The sequence below is a fragment of the Theobroma cacao genome, chromosome 2 (assembly GCF_053813885.1).
Source record: "Theobroma cacao isolate CCN51 chromosome 2, ASM5381388v1, whole genome shotgun sequence".
Lineage (NCBI taxonomy): Eukaryota > Viridiplantae > Streptophyta > Magnoliopsida > Malvales > Malvaceae > Theobroma > Theobroma cacao.
Window position 1 is genome coordinate 22,696,283 of NC_142640.1, and position 16,242 is coordinate 22,712,524.

Genomic DNA, 16,242 nt, shown 5'->3' on the forward strand with positions numbered 1-16,242 from the left:
GTGAGTAATAAGGATTTTGAAGGCATGAGCAATAATAAATGGACTTTTCCTGTTAATAGAGAGTTTTAACTTAACGTTTCCCGAGGTAAACATTCAATTATAATATGTTTTAAAAAAAATGTAAAAAAATTCAACTTAAAATTAATAATGCAATTATGAAACCATTTAAAGCGAGTAATAAGGCTTTTGAAGGCATGAGCGACAATAAATAGACTTTTCTTGTCAATAGAGGGTTTTAGCTTCATGTTACCCAAGGCAAGCACTCAATTATAATCTGTTTTAACAAAAAATATACAAAAATTCATCTTGAAATCGACAATGAGATTATAAAATCATTTAATGCGAGTAATAAGGCTTTCGAAGGCATGAGTGACAAAAAATGGACTTTTCCTACTAATAGAGGGTTTTAGCTTAACATTTCACGAGGTAAACGTTCAATTATAATCTGTTTTCAATAAAAATGTAAAAAAATTCAACTTAAAATCCATAACGAGATTATAAAACCATTTAAAGCGAGTAATAAGGCTTTTGTAGGCATGAGCGACAGTAAATGGACTTTTCTTATCAATAGAGGGTTTTAGCTTCACGTTTCCCAAGGTAAGCATTCAATTATAATCTGTTTTAACAAAAATTCAAAAAAATTCAACTTGAAATAAATAATAAGGTTATAAAACTATTTAAAGCGAGTAATACGGCTTTTGAAGGCATGAGTGACAATAAATGGACTTTTCCTGTTAATAGAGGGTTTTAGCTTAACGTTTTCCATGGTAAAGATCCTATCATAATCTGTTTTAACAAAAACTAAAAACATTCAACTTGTAATCAATAATGAGACTATAAAACCATTGAAAGTGAGTAAAAAGGATTTTGAACGTATGAGTGACTATAAATGCTCTTTTTATGTCAAATGAGGGCTTTAGCCCCACGTTTCCCGAGGTAAACATTCAATTATAATTAGTTTTAAAAAAATGTAAAAAAATTCAACTCCAAATCAATAACGAGGTTAGGAAACCATTTAAAGTGTGTAATAAAGCTTTTAAAGGCATGAGCGATAATAAATGGACTTTTCCTATTAATAGAGGGTTTTACCTTAACGTTTCCCGAGGTAAACATTCAATTATAATCTGTTTTAACACAAGAAGTAAAAAAATTCCACTTGAAATCAATAATAAGACTATAAAACCATTGAAAGAGAGTAATAAGGATTTTGAAGGCATGAGTGACTATAAATGCTCTTTTTATGTCAAATGAAGGCTTTAGCCCCACGTTTCTCAAGGTAAACATTCAATTATAATCAGTTTTAAAAAGAATATAAAAAAATTCAACTTAAAATCAATAATGAGATCATGAAACCATTTAAAGTGAGTAATAAGGATTTTGAAGGCATGAGCAATAATAAATGGACTTTTCCTGTTAATAGAGAGTTTTAACTTAACGTTTCCCGAGGTAAACATTCAATTATAATATGTTTTAAAAAAAATGTAAAAAAATTCAACTTAAAATTAATAATGCAATTATGAAACCATTTAAAGCGAGTAATAAGGCTTTTGAAGGCATGAGCGACAATAAATAGACTTTTCTTGTCAATAGAGGGTTTTAGCTTCATGTTACCCAAGGCAAGCACTCAATTATAATCTGTTTTAACAAAAAATATACAAAAATTCATCTTGAAATCGACAATGAGATTATAAAATCATTTAATGCGAGTAATAAGGCTTTCGAAGGCATGAGTGACAAAAAATGGACTTTTCCTACTAATAGAGGGTTTTAGCTTAACATTTCACGAGGTAAACGTTCAATTATAATCTGTTTTCAATAAAAATGTAAAAAAATTCAACTTAAAATCCATAACGAGATTATAAAACCATTTAAAGCGAGTAATAAGGCTTTTGTAGGCATGAGCGACAGTAAATGGACTTTTCTTATCAATAGAGGGTTTTAGCTTCACGTTTCCCAAGGTAAGCATTCAATTATAATCTGTTTTAACAAAAATTCAAAAAAATTCAACTTGAAATAAATAATAAGGTTATAAAACTATTTAAAGCGAGTAATACGGCTTTTGAAGGCATGAGTGACAATAAATGGACTTTTCCTGTTAATAGAGGGTTTTAGCTTAACGTTTTCCATGGTAAAGATCCTATCATAATCTGTTTTAACAAAAACTAAAAACATTCAACTTGTAATCAATAATGAGACTATAAAACCATTGAAAGTGAGTAAAAAGGATTTTGAACGTATGAGTGACTATAAATGCTCTTTTTATGTCAAATGAGGGCTTTAGCCCCACGTTTCCCGAGGTAAACATTCAATTATAATTAGTTTTAAAAAAATGTAAACAAATTCAACTCAAAATTAGTAATGAGATTAGGAAACCGTTTAAAGCTTGTAATAAGGCTTTTGAAGGCATGAGCGATAATAAATGGACTTTTCCTATTAATAGAGGGTTTTAGCTTAACGTTTCCCGAGATAAACATTCAATTATAATCTGTTTTAACACAAGATGTAAAAAAATTCGACTTGAAATCAATAATGAGACTATAAAATCATTGAAAGCGAGTAATAAGGATTTTGAAGGCATGAGTGACTATAAATGCTCTTTTTATGTCAAATGAAGGCTTTAGCCCCACGTTTCACGAGGTAAACATTCAATTATAATCAGTTTTAAAAAAAATATAAAAAAATTTAACTTAAAATCAATAATGAGATCATGAAACCATTTAAAGCGAGTAATAAGGCTTTTGATGGCATGAGCGATAATAAATGGAGTTTTCCTGTTAACACAGGGTTTTAGCTTAACGTTTTTCGAGGTAAACATTCAATTATAATCTGTTTTTAAAAAATGTAAAAAAATTTTACTTAAAATCAATAATGAAATTATGAAACAATTTCAAGCGAGTAATAAGGCTTTCGAAGGCATGAGTGACGATACATGGACTTTCTTATCAATAGAGGGTTTTAGCTTCACGTTTCCCAAGGTAAGCATTCAATTATAATCTGTTTTAACAAAAAATATAAAAAAATTCAACTTCAAATCAATAATGAGATTATAAAACCATATAAAGCGAGTAATAAAGCTTTTTAAGGCACGAGCGACAATAAATGGACTTTTCCTGTTAATAGAGGGTTTTAGCTTAACGTTTCCCATGGTAAACATTCAATCATAATCTGTTTTGACTAAAAATAAAAAAAATCAACTTGAAATCAATAATGAGACTATAAAATCATTGAAAGTGAGTAATAAGGAATTTGAAGGAATGAGTGACTATAAATGCTCTTTTTATGTCAAATGAAGGCTTTAGCCCCACGTTTCCCGAGGTAAACATTCAATTATAATCAGTTTTAAAAAAAATATAAAAAAATTCTACTTAAAATCAATAATGAGATCATGAGACCATTTAAAGCGAGTGATAAGGCTTTTGAAGGCATGAGCAATAATAAATAGACTTTTCCTGTTAATAGAGAGTTTTAGCTTAACGTTTCCCAAGGTAAACATTCAATTATAATATGTTTTTAAAAAAATGTAAAAAAATTCAACTTAAAATTAATAATGAAATTATAAAAAGATTTAAAGCGAGTAATAATGCTTTTGAAGGCATGAGCGACAATAAATGGACTTTTCTTGTCAATAGAGGGTTTTAGCTTCATGTTACCCCAGGCAAGCACTCAATTATAATCTGTTTTAACAAAAAATATAAAAAATTCTTCTTGAAATCGATAATAAGATTATAAAACCATTTAATGCTAGTAATAAGGCTTTTGAAGGCATGAGTGACAAAAAATAGACTTTTTCTATTAATAGAGGGTTTTGGCTTAACGTTTACCGAGGTAAACGATCAATTATAATATGTTTTAAATAAAAATGTAAAAAAATTCAACTTAAAATCAATAATGAGATTATAAAACCATTTAAAGCGAGTAATAAGGCTTTTGTAGGCATGAGCAACAGTAAATGGACTTTTCTTGTTAATAGAGGGTTTTAGCTTCACGTTTCCCAAGGTAAGCATTCAATTATAATCTGTTTTAATGAAAATTCAAAAAAATTCAGCTTGAAATCAATAATGAGATTATAAAACCATTTAAAGCGAGTAATATGGCTTTTGAAGGCATGAGCGACAATAAATGGACTTTTCCTGTTCATAGAGGGTTCTAGCTTAACGTTTTTCACGGTAAACATTCAATCATAATCTATTTTAACTAAAAATAAAAACATTCAACTTGGAATCAATAATGAGACTATAAAACCATTGAAAGTGAGTAATAAGGATTCTGAAGGTATGAGTGACTATAAATGTTGTTTTTATGTCAAATCAAGGCTTGAGCCCCACGTTTCCTGAGGAAAACATTCAATTATAATTAGTTTGAAATAAAATGTAAAAAAATTCAACTCAAAATCAATAACGAGAGTAGGAAACTATTTAAAGTGTGTAATAAAGCTTTTGAAGGCATGAGCGATAATAAATGGACTTTTCCTATTAATATAGGGTTTTAGCTTAACGTTTTCCGAGGTAAACATTCAATTATAATCTGTTTTAACACAAGATGTAAAAAAATTCCACTTGAAATCAATAATGAGGCTATAAAACCATTGAAAGCGAGTAATAAGGATTTTGAAGGCATTGGTGACTATAAATGCTCTTTTTATGTCAAATGAAGGCTTTAGCCCCATGTTTCCCGAGGTAAACATTCAATTATAATCAGTGTTAAAAAAAATATAAACAAATTCAACTTAAAATCAATAATGAGATCATGAAACCATTTAAAGCAAGTAATAAGGCTTTTGAAGGCATGAGCGATAATAAATGGACTTTTCCTGTTAATAGAGAGTTTTAGCTTAATGTTTCCCAAGGTAAACATTCAATTATAATCTATTTTAAAAAAATGTAAAAAAATTCAACTTAAAATTAATAATGAAATTATGAAAACATTTAAAGCGAGTAATAAGGCTTTTGAAGGCATGAGCGATAATAAATAGACTTTTCTTGTCAATAGAGGGTTTTAGCTTTATGTTACCCAAGGCAAGCACTCAATTATAATTTGTTTTAACAAAAAATATAAAAAATTCATCTTGAAATCGATAATAAGATTATAAACCATTTAATGCGAGTAATAAGACTTTTGAAGGCATGAGTGACAAAAAATGGACCTTTCCTATTAATAGAGGCTTTTAGCTTAACGTTTCCCGAGGTGAACATTCAATTATAATCTGTTTTAAATAAATATGTAAAAAAATTCAACTTAAAATCAATAATGAGATTATAAAACCATTTAATGCGAGTAATAAGGCTTTTGTAGGCATGAGCGACAGTAAATGGACTTTTCTTGTCAATAGAGGGTTTTAGCTTCACGTTTCCCAAGGTAAGCATTCAATTATAATCTGTGTTAACAAAAAATATAAAAAAATTCAACTTGAAATCAATAATGAGATTATAAAACCATTTAAAGCGTGTAATAAGGCTTTTAAAGGCATGAGCGACAATAAATGGACTTTTCCTATTAATAGAGGGTTTTAGCTTAACGTTTCCCATGGTAAACATTCAATCATAATCTGTTGTGACTAAAAATAAAAAAATTCAACTTGAAATCAATAATGAGAATATAAAACCATTAAAAGCGAGTAATAAGGATTTTGAAGGCATGAGTGACTATAAATGCTCTTTTTATGTCAAATGAAGGCTTTTGCCCCACGTTTCCCGAGGTAAACATTCAATTACAATCAGTTTTTAAAAAAATATAAAAAATTCAACTTAAAATCAATAATGAGATCATGAAACCACTTAAAGCGAGTAATAAGGCTTTTGAAGGCATGAGCGATAATAAATGGACTTTTCCCGTTAATAGAGAGTTTTAGCTTAACGTTTCCCGAGGTGAACATTCAATTATAATCTGTTTTAAAAAAAATGTAAAAATATTCAACTTAAAATTAATAATGAAATTATGAAACCATTTAAAATGAGTAATAAGGCTTTCAAAGGCATAAGTGACGATAAATGGACTTTTCTTATCAATAGAGGGTTTTGGCTTCACGTTTCCCAAGGTAAGCATTCAATTATAATCTGTTTTAACAAAAATGTAAAAAAATTCAACTTGAAATCAATAATGAGAATATCAAACCATTTAAAGCGAGTAATAAGGCTTTTAAAGGCATGAGCGACAGTAAATGGACTTTTCCTGTTAATAGAGGGTTTTAGCTAAACGTTTCCCGTGGTAAACATTCAATCATATTCTGTTTTAACTAAAAATGTAAAAAAATTCAACTTGAAATCAATAATGAGACTATAAAACCATTGAAAGTGAGTAATAAGGATTTTGAAGGCATGAGTGACTATAAATGCTCTTTTTATGTCAAATGAGGGCTCTAGCCCCACGTTTTCCGAGGTAAACATTCAATTATAATTAGTTTTAAAAAAATGTAAAAAAATTCAACTCAAAATCAATAACGAGATTAGGAAACTATTTAAAGTGTGTAATAAACCTTTTGAAGGCATGAGCGATAATAAATGGACTTTTTCTATTAATAGAGGGTTTTAGCTTAACGTTTCCCGAGGTAGACATTCAATTATAATCTGTTTTAACACAAGATGTAAAAAAATTCCACTTGAAATCAATAATGAGACTATAAAACCATTGAAAGCGAGTAATAAGTATTTTGAAGGCATGAGTGACTATAAATGCTCTTTTTATGTCAAATAAGGGCTTTAGCCCCACGTTTCCCAAGGTAAACATTCAATTACAATCAGTTTTAAAAAAAATGTAAAAAAATTCAATTTAAAATCAGTAATGAGATCATGCAACCATTTAAAGCGAGTAATAAGGCTTTTGAAGGCATGAGCGATAATAAATGGACTTTTCCTATTAATAGAGAGTTTTAGCTTAACGTTTCCCGAGGTAAACATTCAATTATAATCTGTTTTAAAAAAAATGTTAAAAAAATCAACTTAAAATTAATAATGAAATTATGAAACCATTTAAAGTGAGTAATAAGGCTTTTAAAGGCATGAGCGACAATAATTGGACTTTTCCTGTTAATAGAGGGTTTCAGCTTAACGTTTCCCGTGGTAAACATTCAATCATAATCTGTTTTAACTAAAAATGTAAAAAAATTCAATTTGAAATCAATAATGAGGCTATAAAACCATTGAAAGTGAGTAATAAGGCTTTTGAAGGCATGAGCGACAATAAATGGACTTTTCCTATTAATAGAGGGTTTTAGCTTAACGTTTCCCACGGTAAACATTTAATCATAATCTGTTTTGACTAAAAATAAAAAAATTCAACTTGAAATCAATAATGAGAATATAAAACCATTGAAAGCGAGTAATAAGGATTTTGAAGGCATGAGTGACTATAAATGCTCTTTTTATGTCAAATGAAGGCATTTGCCCCACGTTTCTCGAGGTAAACATTCAATTATAATCAGTTTTAAAAAAATATCAAAAAATTCAACTTAAAATCAATAATGAAATCATGAAACCATTTAAAGCGAATAATAAGGCTTTTGAAGGCATGAGCGATAATAAATGGACTTTTCCTGTTAATAGAGAGTTTTAGCTTAACGTTTCCCGAGGTAAACATTCAATTATAATCTGTTTTAAAAAAAATGTAAAAAAAATCAACTTAAAATTAATAATGAAATTATGAAACCATTTAAAGCGAGTAATAAGGCTTTTGAAGGCATGAGCGACAATAAATAGACTTTTCGTGTCAATAGAGGGTTTTAGCTTCATGTTACCCAAGGCAAGCACTCAATTATAATCTGTTTTAACAAAAAATATAAAAAAATTCATCTTGAAATCGATAATGAGATTATAAAACCATTTAATGCGAGTAATAAGGCTTTTGAAGGCATGAGTGACAAAAAATGGACTTTTCCTATTGATAGAGGGTTTTAGCATAACGTTTCCCGAGGTAAACATTCAATTATAATCTGTTTTAAATAAATATGTAAAAAAATTCAACTTAAAATCAATAATGAGATTATAAAACCATTTAAAGCGAGTAATAAGGCTTTTGTAGGCATGAGCGACAGTAAATGGACTTTTCTTGCCAATAGAGGGTTTTAGCTTCACGTTTCCCAAGGTAAGCATTCAATTATAATCTGTTTTAACAAAAAATATAAAAAAATTCAACTTGAAATCAATAATGAGATTATAAAACCATTTAAAGCGAGTAATAAGGTTTTGAAGGAATGAGCGACAATAAATGGACTTTTCCTATTAATAGAGGGTTTTAGCTTAACGTTTCCCATGGTAAACATTCAATCATAATCTGTTTTGACTAAAAATAAAAAAATTCCACTTGAAATCAATAATGAGAATATAAAACCATTGAAAGCGAGTAATAAGGATTTTGAAGGCATGAGTGACTATAAATGCTCTTTTTATGTCAAATGAGGGCTTTAGCCCCACGTTTCCCGAGGTAAACATTCAATTATAATTAGTTTTAAAAAAATGTAAAAAAATTCAACTCCAAATCAATAACGAGGTTAGGAAACCATTTAAAGTGTGTAATAAAGCTTTTAAAGGCATGAGCGATAATAAATGGACTTTTCCTATTAATAGAGGGTTTTACCTTAACGTTTCCCGTGGTAAACATTCAATTATAATCTGTTTTAACACAAGAAGTAAAAAAATTCCACTTGAAATCAATAATAAGACTATAAAACCATTGAAAGAGAGTAATAAGGATTTTGAAGGCATGAGTGACTATAAATGCTCTTTTTATGTCAAATGAAGGCTTTAGCCCCACGTTTCTCAAGGTAAACATTCAATTATAATCAGTTTTAAAAAGAATATAAAAAAATTCAACTTAAAATCAATAATGAGATCATGAAACCATTTAAAGTGAGTAATAAGGATTTTGAAGGCATGAGCAATAATAAATGGACTTTTCCTGTTAATAGAGAGTTTTAACTTAACGTTTCCCGAGGTAAACATTCAATTATAATATGTTTTAAAAAAAATGTAAAAAAATTCAACTTAAAATTAATAATGCAATTATGAAACCATTTAAAGCGAGTAATAAGGCTTTTGAAGGCATGAGCGACAATAAATAGACTTTTCTTGTCAATAGAGGGTTTTAGCTTCATGTTACCCAAGGCAAGCACTCAATTATAATCTGTTTTAACAAAAAATATACAAAAATTCATCTTGAAATCGATAATGAGATTATAAAACCATTTAATGCGAGTAATAAGGCTTTTGAAGGCATGAGTGACAAAAAATGGACTTTTCCTATTAATAGAGGGTTTTAGCTTAACGTTTCCCGAGGTAAATATTCAATTATAATCTGTTTTAAATAAATATGTAAAAAAATTCAACTTAAAATCAATAATGAGATTATAAAACAATTTAAAGCGAGTAATAAGGCTTTTGTAGGCATGAGCGACAGTAAATGGACTTTTCTTGCCAATAGAGGGTTTTAGCTTCATGTTTCCCAAGGTAAGCATTTAATTATAATCTGTTTTAACAAAAAATATAAAAAAATTCAACTTGAAATCAATAATGAGATTATAAAACCATTTAAAGAGAGTAATAAGGTTTTCAAGGAATGAGCGACAATAAATGGACTTTTCCTATTAATAGAGGGTTTTAGCTTAACGTTTCCCATGGTAAACATTCAATCATAATCTGTTTTGACTAAAAATAAAAAAATTCAACTTGAAATCAATAATGAGAATATAAAACCATTGAAAGCGAGTAATAAGGATTTTGAAGGCATGAGTGACTATAAATGCTCTTTTTATGTCAAATGAAGGCTTTTGCCCCACGTTTCCCGAGGTAAACATTCAATTATAATCAGTTTAAAAAAAATATAAAAAAATTCAACTTAAAATCAATAATGAGATCATGAAACCATTTAAAGCGAGTAATAAGGCTTTTGAAGGCATGAGCGATAATAAATGGACTTTTCCTGTTAATAGAGAGTTTTAGCTTAACGTTTCTCGAGGTAAACATTCAATTATAATCTGTTTTAAAAAAAATATTAAAAAATTCAACATAAAATTAATAATGAAATTATGAAACCATTTAAAGCGAGTAATAACGGTTTCGAAGGCATAAGTGACGATAAATGGACTTTTCTTATCAATAGAAGGTTTTGGCTACACGTTTCCCAAGGTAAGCATTCAATTATAAGTTGTTTTAACAAAAATGTAAAAAAATTCAACTGGAAATCAATAATGAGAATATCAAACCATTTAAAGCGAGTAATAAGGCTTTTAAAGGCATGAGCGACAATAAATGGACTTTTCCTGTTAATAGAGGGTTTTAGCTAAACGTTTCCCATGGTAAACATTCAATCATATTCTGTTTTTACTAAAAATGTAAAAAAATTCAACTTGAAATCAATAATGAGACTATAAAACCATTGAAAGTGAGTAGTAAGGATTTTGAAGGCATGAGTGACTATAAATGCTCTTTTTATGTCAAATGAGGGCTTTAGCCCCACGTTCCCGAGGTAAACATTCAATTATAATTAGTTTTAAAAAAATATAAAAAAATTCAACTCAAAATCAATAACGAGGTTAGGAAACCATTTAAAGTGTGTAATAAAGCTTTTGAAGGCATGAGCGATAATAAATGGACTTTTCCTATTAATAGAGGGTTTTACCTTAACGTTTCCCGAGGTAAACATTCAATTATAATCTGTTTTAACACAAGAAGTAAAAAAATTCCACTTGACATCAATAATAAGACTATAAAACCATTGAAAGCGAGTAATAAGGATTTTGAAGGCATGAGTGACTATAAATGCTCTTTTTATGTCAAATGAAGGCTTTAGCCCCACGTTTCCCAAGGTAAACATTATATTATAATCAGTTTTAAAAAGAATATAAAAAAATTCAACTTAAAATCAATAATGAGATCATGAAACCATTTAAAGTGAGTAATAAGGATTTTGAAGGCATGAGCGATAATAAATGGACTTTTCCTGTTAATAGAGAGTTTTAGCTTAACGTTTCCCGAGGTAAACATTCAATTATAATATGTTTTAAAAAAATGTAAAAAAATTCAACTTAAAATTAATAATGCAATTATGAAACCATTTAAAGCAAGTAATAAGGCTTTTGGAGGCATGAGCGACAATAAATAGACTTTTCTTGTCAGTAGAGGGTTTTAGCTTCATGTTACCCAAGGCAAGCACTCAATTATAATCTGTTTTAACAAAAAATATAAAAAAATTCATCTTGAAATCGATAATGAGATTATAAAACCATATAATGCGAGTAATAAGGCTTTTGAAGGCATGAGTGACAAAAAATGGACTTTTCCTATTAATAGTGGGTTTTAGCTTAACGTTTCCCGAGGTAAATATTCAATTATAATCTGTTTTAAATAAATATGTAAAAAAATTCAACTTAAAATCAATAATGAGATTATAAAACAATTTAAAGCGAGTAATAAGGCTTTTGTAGGCATGAGCGACAGTAAATGAACTTTTCATGCCAATAGAGGGTTTTAGCTTCACGTTTCCCAAGGTAAGCATTCAATTATAATCTGTTTTAACAAAAAATATACAAATATTCAACTTGAAATCAATAATGAGATTATAAAACCATTTAAAGCGAGTAATAAGGCTTTTGAAGGCATTAGCGACAATAAATGGACTTTTCCTATTAATAGAGGGTTTTAGCTTAACGTTTCCCATGGTAAACATTTAATCATAATCTGTTTTGACTAAAAATAAAAAAATTCAACTTGAAATCAATAATGAGAATATAAAACCATTGAAAGCGAGTAATAAGGATTTTGAAGGCATGAGTGACTATAAATGCTCTTTTTATGTCAAATGAAGGCTTTTGCCCCACGTTTCTCGAGGTAAATATTCAATTATAATCAATTTTAAAAAAAATATAAAAAATTCAACTTAAAATCAATAATGAGATCATTAAACCATTTAAAGCGAGTAATAAGGCTTTTGAAGGCATGAGCGACAATAAATAGACTTTTCTTGTCAATAGAGGGTTTTAGCTTCATGTTACCCAAGGCAAGCACTCAATTATAATCTGTTTTAACAAAAAATATAAAAAAATTCATCTTGAAATCGATAATGAGATTATAAAACCATTTAATGCGAGTAATAAGGCTTTTGAAGGCATGAGTGACAAAAAATAGACTTTTCCTATTAATAGTGGGTTTTAGCTTAACGTTTCCCGAGGTAAATATTCAATTATAATCTGTTTTAAATAAATATGTAAAAAAATTCAACTTAAAATCAATAATGAGATTATAAAACAATTTAAAGCGAGTAATAAGGCTTTTGTAGGCATGAGCGACAGTAAATGAACTTTTCATGCCAATAGAGGGTTTTAGCTTCACATTTCCCAAGGTAAGCATTCAATTATAATCTGTTTTAACAAAAAATATACAAATATTCAACTTGAAATCAATAATGAGATTATAAAACCATTTAAAGCGAGTAATAAGGCTTTTGAAGGCATTAGCGACAATAAATGGACTTTTCCTATTAATAGAGGGTTTTAGCTTAACGTTTCCCATGGTAAACATTTAATCATAATCTGTTTTGACTAAAAATAAAAAAATTCAACTTGAAATCAATAATGAGAATATAAAACCATTGAAAGCGAGTAATAAGGATTTTGAAGGCATGAGTGACTATAAATGCTCTTTTTATGTCAAATGAAGGCTTTTGCCCCACGTTTCTCGAGGTAAATATTCAATTATAATCAGTTTTAAAAAAAATATAAAAAATTCAACTTAAAATCAATAATGAGATCATTAAACCATTTAAAGCGAGTAATAAGGCTTTTGAAGGCATGAGCGACAATAAATAGACTTTTCTTGTCAGTAGAGGGTTTTAGCTTCATGTTACCCAAGGCAAGCACTCAATTATAATCTGTTTTAACAAAAAATATAAAAAAATTCATCTTGAAATCGATAATGAGATTATAAAACCATTTAATGCGAGTAATAAGGCTTTTGAAGGCATGAGTGACAAAAAATGGACTTTTCCTATTAATAGTGGGTTTTAGCTTAACGTTTCCTGAGGTAAATATTCAATTATAATCTGTTTTAAATAAATATGTAAAAAAATTCAACTTAAAATCAATAATGAGATTATAAAACAATTTAAAGCGAGTAATAAGGCTTTTGTAGGCATGAGCGACAGTAAATGAACTTTTCATGCCAATAGAGGGTTTTAGCTTCACGTTTCCCAAGGTAAGCATTCAATTATAATCTGTTTTAACAAAAAATACACAAATATTCAACTTGAAATCAATATTGAGATTATAAAACCATTTAAAGCGAGTAATAAGGCTTTTGAAGGCATTAGCGACAATAAATGGACTTTTCCTACTAATAGAGGGTTTTAGCTTAACGTTTCCCATGGTAAACATTTAATCATAATCTGTTTTGACTAAAAATAAAAAAATTCAACTTGAAATCAATAATGAGAATATAAAACAATTGAAAGAAAGTAATAAGGATTTTGAAGGCATGAGTGACTATAAATGCTCTTTTTATGTCAAATGAAGGCTTTTGCCCCACGTTTCTCGAGGTAAATATTCAATTATAATCAGTTTTAAAAAAAATATAAAAAATTCAACTTAAAATCAATAATGAGATCATTAAACCATTTAAAGCGAGTAATAAGGCTTTTGAAGGCATGAGCGACAATAAATAGACTTTTCTTGTCAGTAGAGGGTTTTAGCTTCATGTTACCCAAGGCAAGCACTCAATTATAATCTGTTTTAACAAAAAATATAAAAAAATTCATCTTGAAATCGATAATGAGATTATAAAACCATTTAATGCGAGTAATAAGGCTTTTGAAGGCATGAGTGACAAAAAATGGACTTTTCCTATTAATAGTGGGTTTTAGCTTAACGTTTCCCGAGGTAAATATTCAATTATAATCTGTTTTAAATAAATATGTAAAAAAATTCAACTTAAAATCAATAATGAGATTATAAAACAATTTAAAGCGAGTAATAAGGCTTTTGTAGGCATGAGCGACAGTAAATGAACTTTTCATGCCAATAGAGGGTTTTAGCTTCACGTTTCCCAAGGTAAGCATTCAATTATAATCTGTTTTAACAAAAAATATACAAATATTCAACTTGAAATCAATAATGAGATTATAAAACCATTTAAAGCGAGTAATAAGGCTTTTGAAGGCATTAGCGACAATAAATGGACTTTTCCTATTAATAGAGGGTTTTAGCTTAACGTTTCCCATGGTAAACATTTAATCATAATCTGTTTTGACTAAAAATAAAAAAATTCAACTTGAAATCAATAATGAGAATATAAAACCATTGAAAGCGAGTAATAAGGATTTTGAAGGCATGAGTGACTATAAATGCTCTTTTTATGTCAAATGAAGGCTTTTGCCCCACGTTTCTCGAGGTAAATATTCAATTATAATCAGTTTTAAAAAAAATATAAAAAATTCAACTTAAAATCAATAATGAGATCATGAAACCATTTAAAGCGAGTAATAAGGCTTTTGAAGGCATGAGCGATAATAAATGGACTTTTCCCATTAGTAGAGAGTTTTAGCTTAACGTTTCCCGAGGTAAACATTCAATTATAATCTATTTTAAAAAAAATGTAAAAAATTCAACTTAAAATTAATAATGAAATTATGAAACCATTTAAAGCGAGTAATAAGGCTTTCGAAGGCATAAGTGACGATAAATGGACTTTTCTTATCAATAGAGGGTTTTGGCTTCACGTTGCCCAAGGTAAGCATTCAATTATAATCTGTTTTAACAAAAATGTAAAAAAATTCAACTTGAAATCAATAATGAGAATATCAAACCATTTAAAGCGAGTAATAAGGCTTTTAAAGGCCTGAGCGACAATAAATGGACTTTTCCTGTTAATAGAGGGTTTTAGCTGAACGTTTCCTGTGGTAAACATTCAATCATATTCTATTTTAACTAAAAATGTAAAAAAATTCAACTTGAAATAAAAAATGAGAGTATAAAACCATTGAAAGTGAGTAATAAGGATTTTGAAGGCATGAGTGACTATAAATGCTCTTTTTATGTCAAATAAGGGCTTTAGCCACACGTTTCTCGAGGTAAACATTCAATTATAAATAGTTTTAAAAAAATGTAAAAAAATTCAACTCAAAATCAATAATGAGATTAGGAAACCGTTTAAAGCGTGTAATAAGGCTTTTGAAGGCATGAGCGATAATAAATGGACTTTTCCTATTAATAGAGGGTTTTAGCTTAACATTTCCCATGGTAAACATTCAATCATAATCTGTTTTGAATAAAAATAAAAAAATTCAACTTGAAATCAATAATGAGAATATAAAACCATTGAAAGCGAGTAATAAGGATTTTGAAGGTATAAGTGACTATCAAAGCTCTTTTTATGTCAAATGAAGGGTTTTGCCCCACGTTTCCCGAGGTAAACATTCAATTATAATCAGTTTTAAAAAAAATATAAAAAAATTCAACTTAAAATCAATAATGAGATCATGAAACCAGTTAAAGCATGTAATAAGGCTTTTGAAGGCATGAGCGATAATAAATGGACTTTTCCTGTTAATAGAGAGTTTTAGCTTAACGTTTCCCGAGGTAAACATTCAATTAGAATCTGTTTCAAAAAAAAAGGTAAAAAAATTCAACTCAAAATTAATAATGAAATTATGAAACCATTTAAAGCGAGTAACAAGGCTTTCGAAGGCATAACTGACGATAAATGGACTTTTTGTATCAATAGAGGGTTTTGGCTTCACGTTTCCCAAGGTAAGCATTCAATTATAATATGTTTTAAATAAAAATGTAAAAAAATTCAACTTAAAATCAATAATGAGATTATAAAACCATTTAAAACGAGTAATAAGGCTTTTGTAGGCATGAGCAACAGTAAATGGACTTTTCTTGTCAATAGAGGGTTTTAGCTTCACGTTTCCCGAGGTAAGCATTCAATTATAATCTGTTTTAACAAAAATTCAAAAAAATTCAGCTTGAAATCAATAATGAGATTATAAAACCATTTAAAGCGAGTAATATGGCTTTTGAAGGCATGAGCGACAATAAATGGACTTTTCCGGTTAATAGAGGGTTCTAGCTTAACGTTTTTCATGGTAAACATTCAATCATAATCTGTTGTGACTAAAAATGAAAAAATTCAACTTGAAATCAATAATGAGAATATAAAACCATTGAAAGCGAGTAATAAGGATTTTGAAGGCATGAGTGACTATAAATGCTCTTTTTATGTCAAATGAAGGCTTTTGTCCCACGTTTCTCGAGGTAAA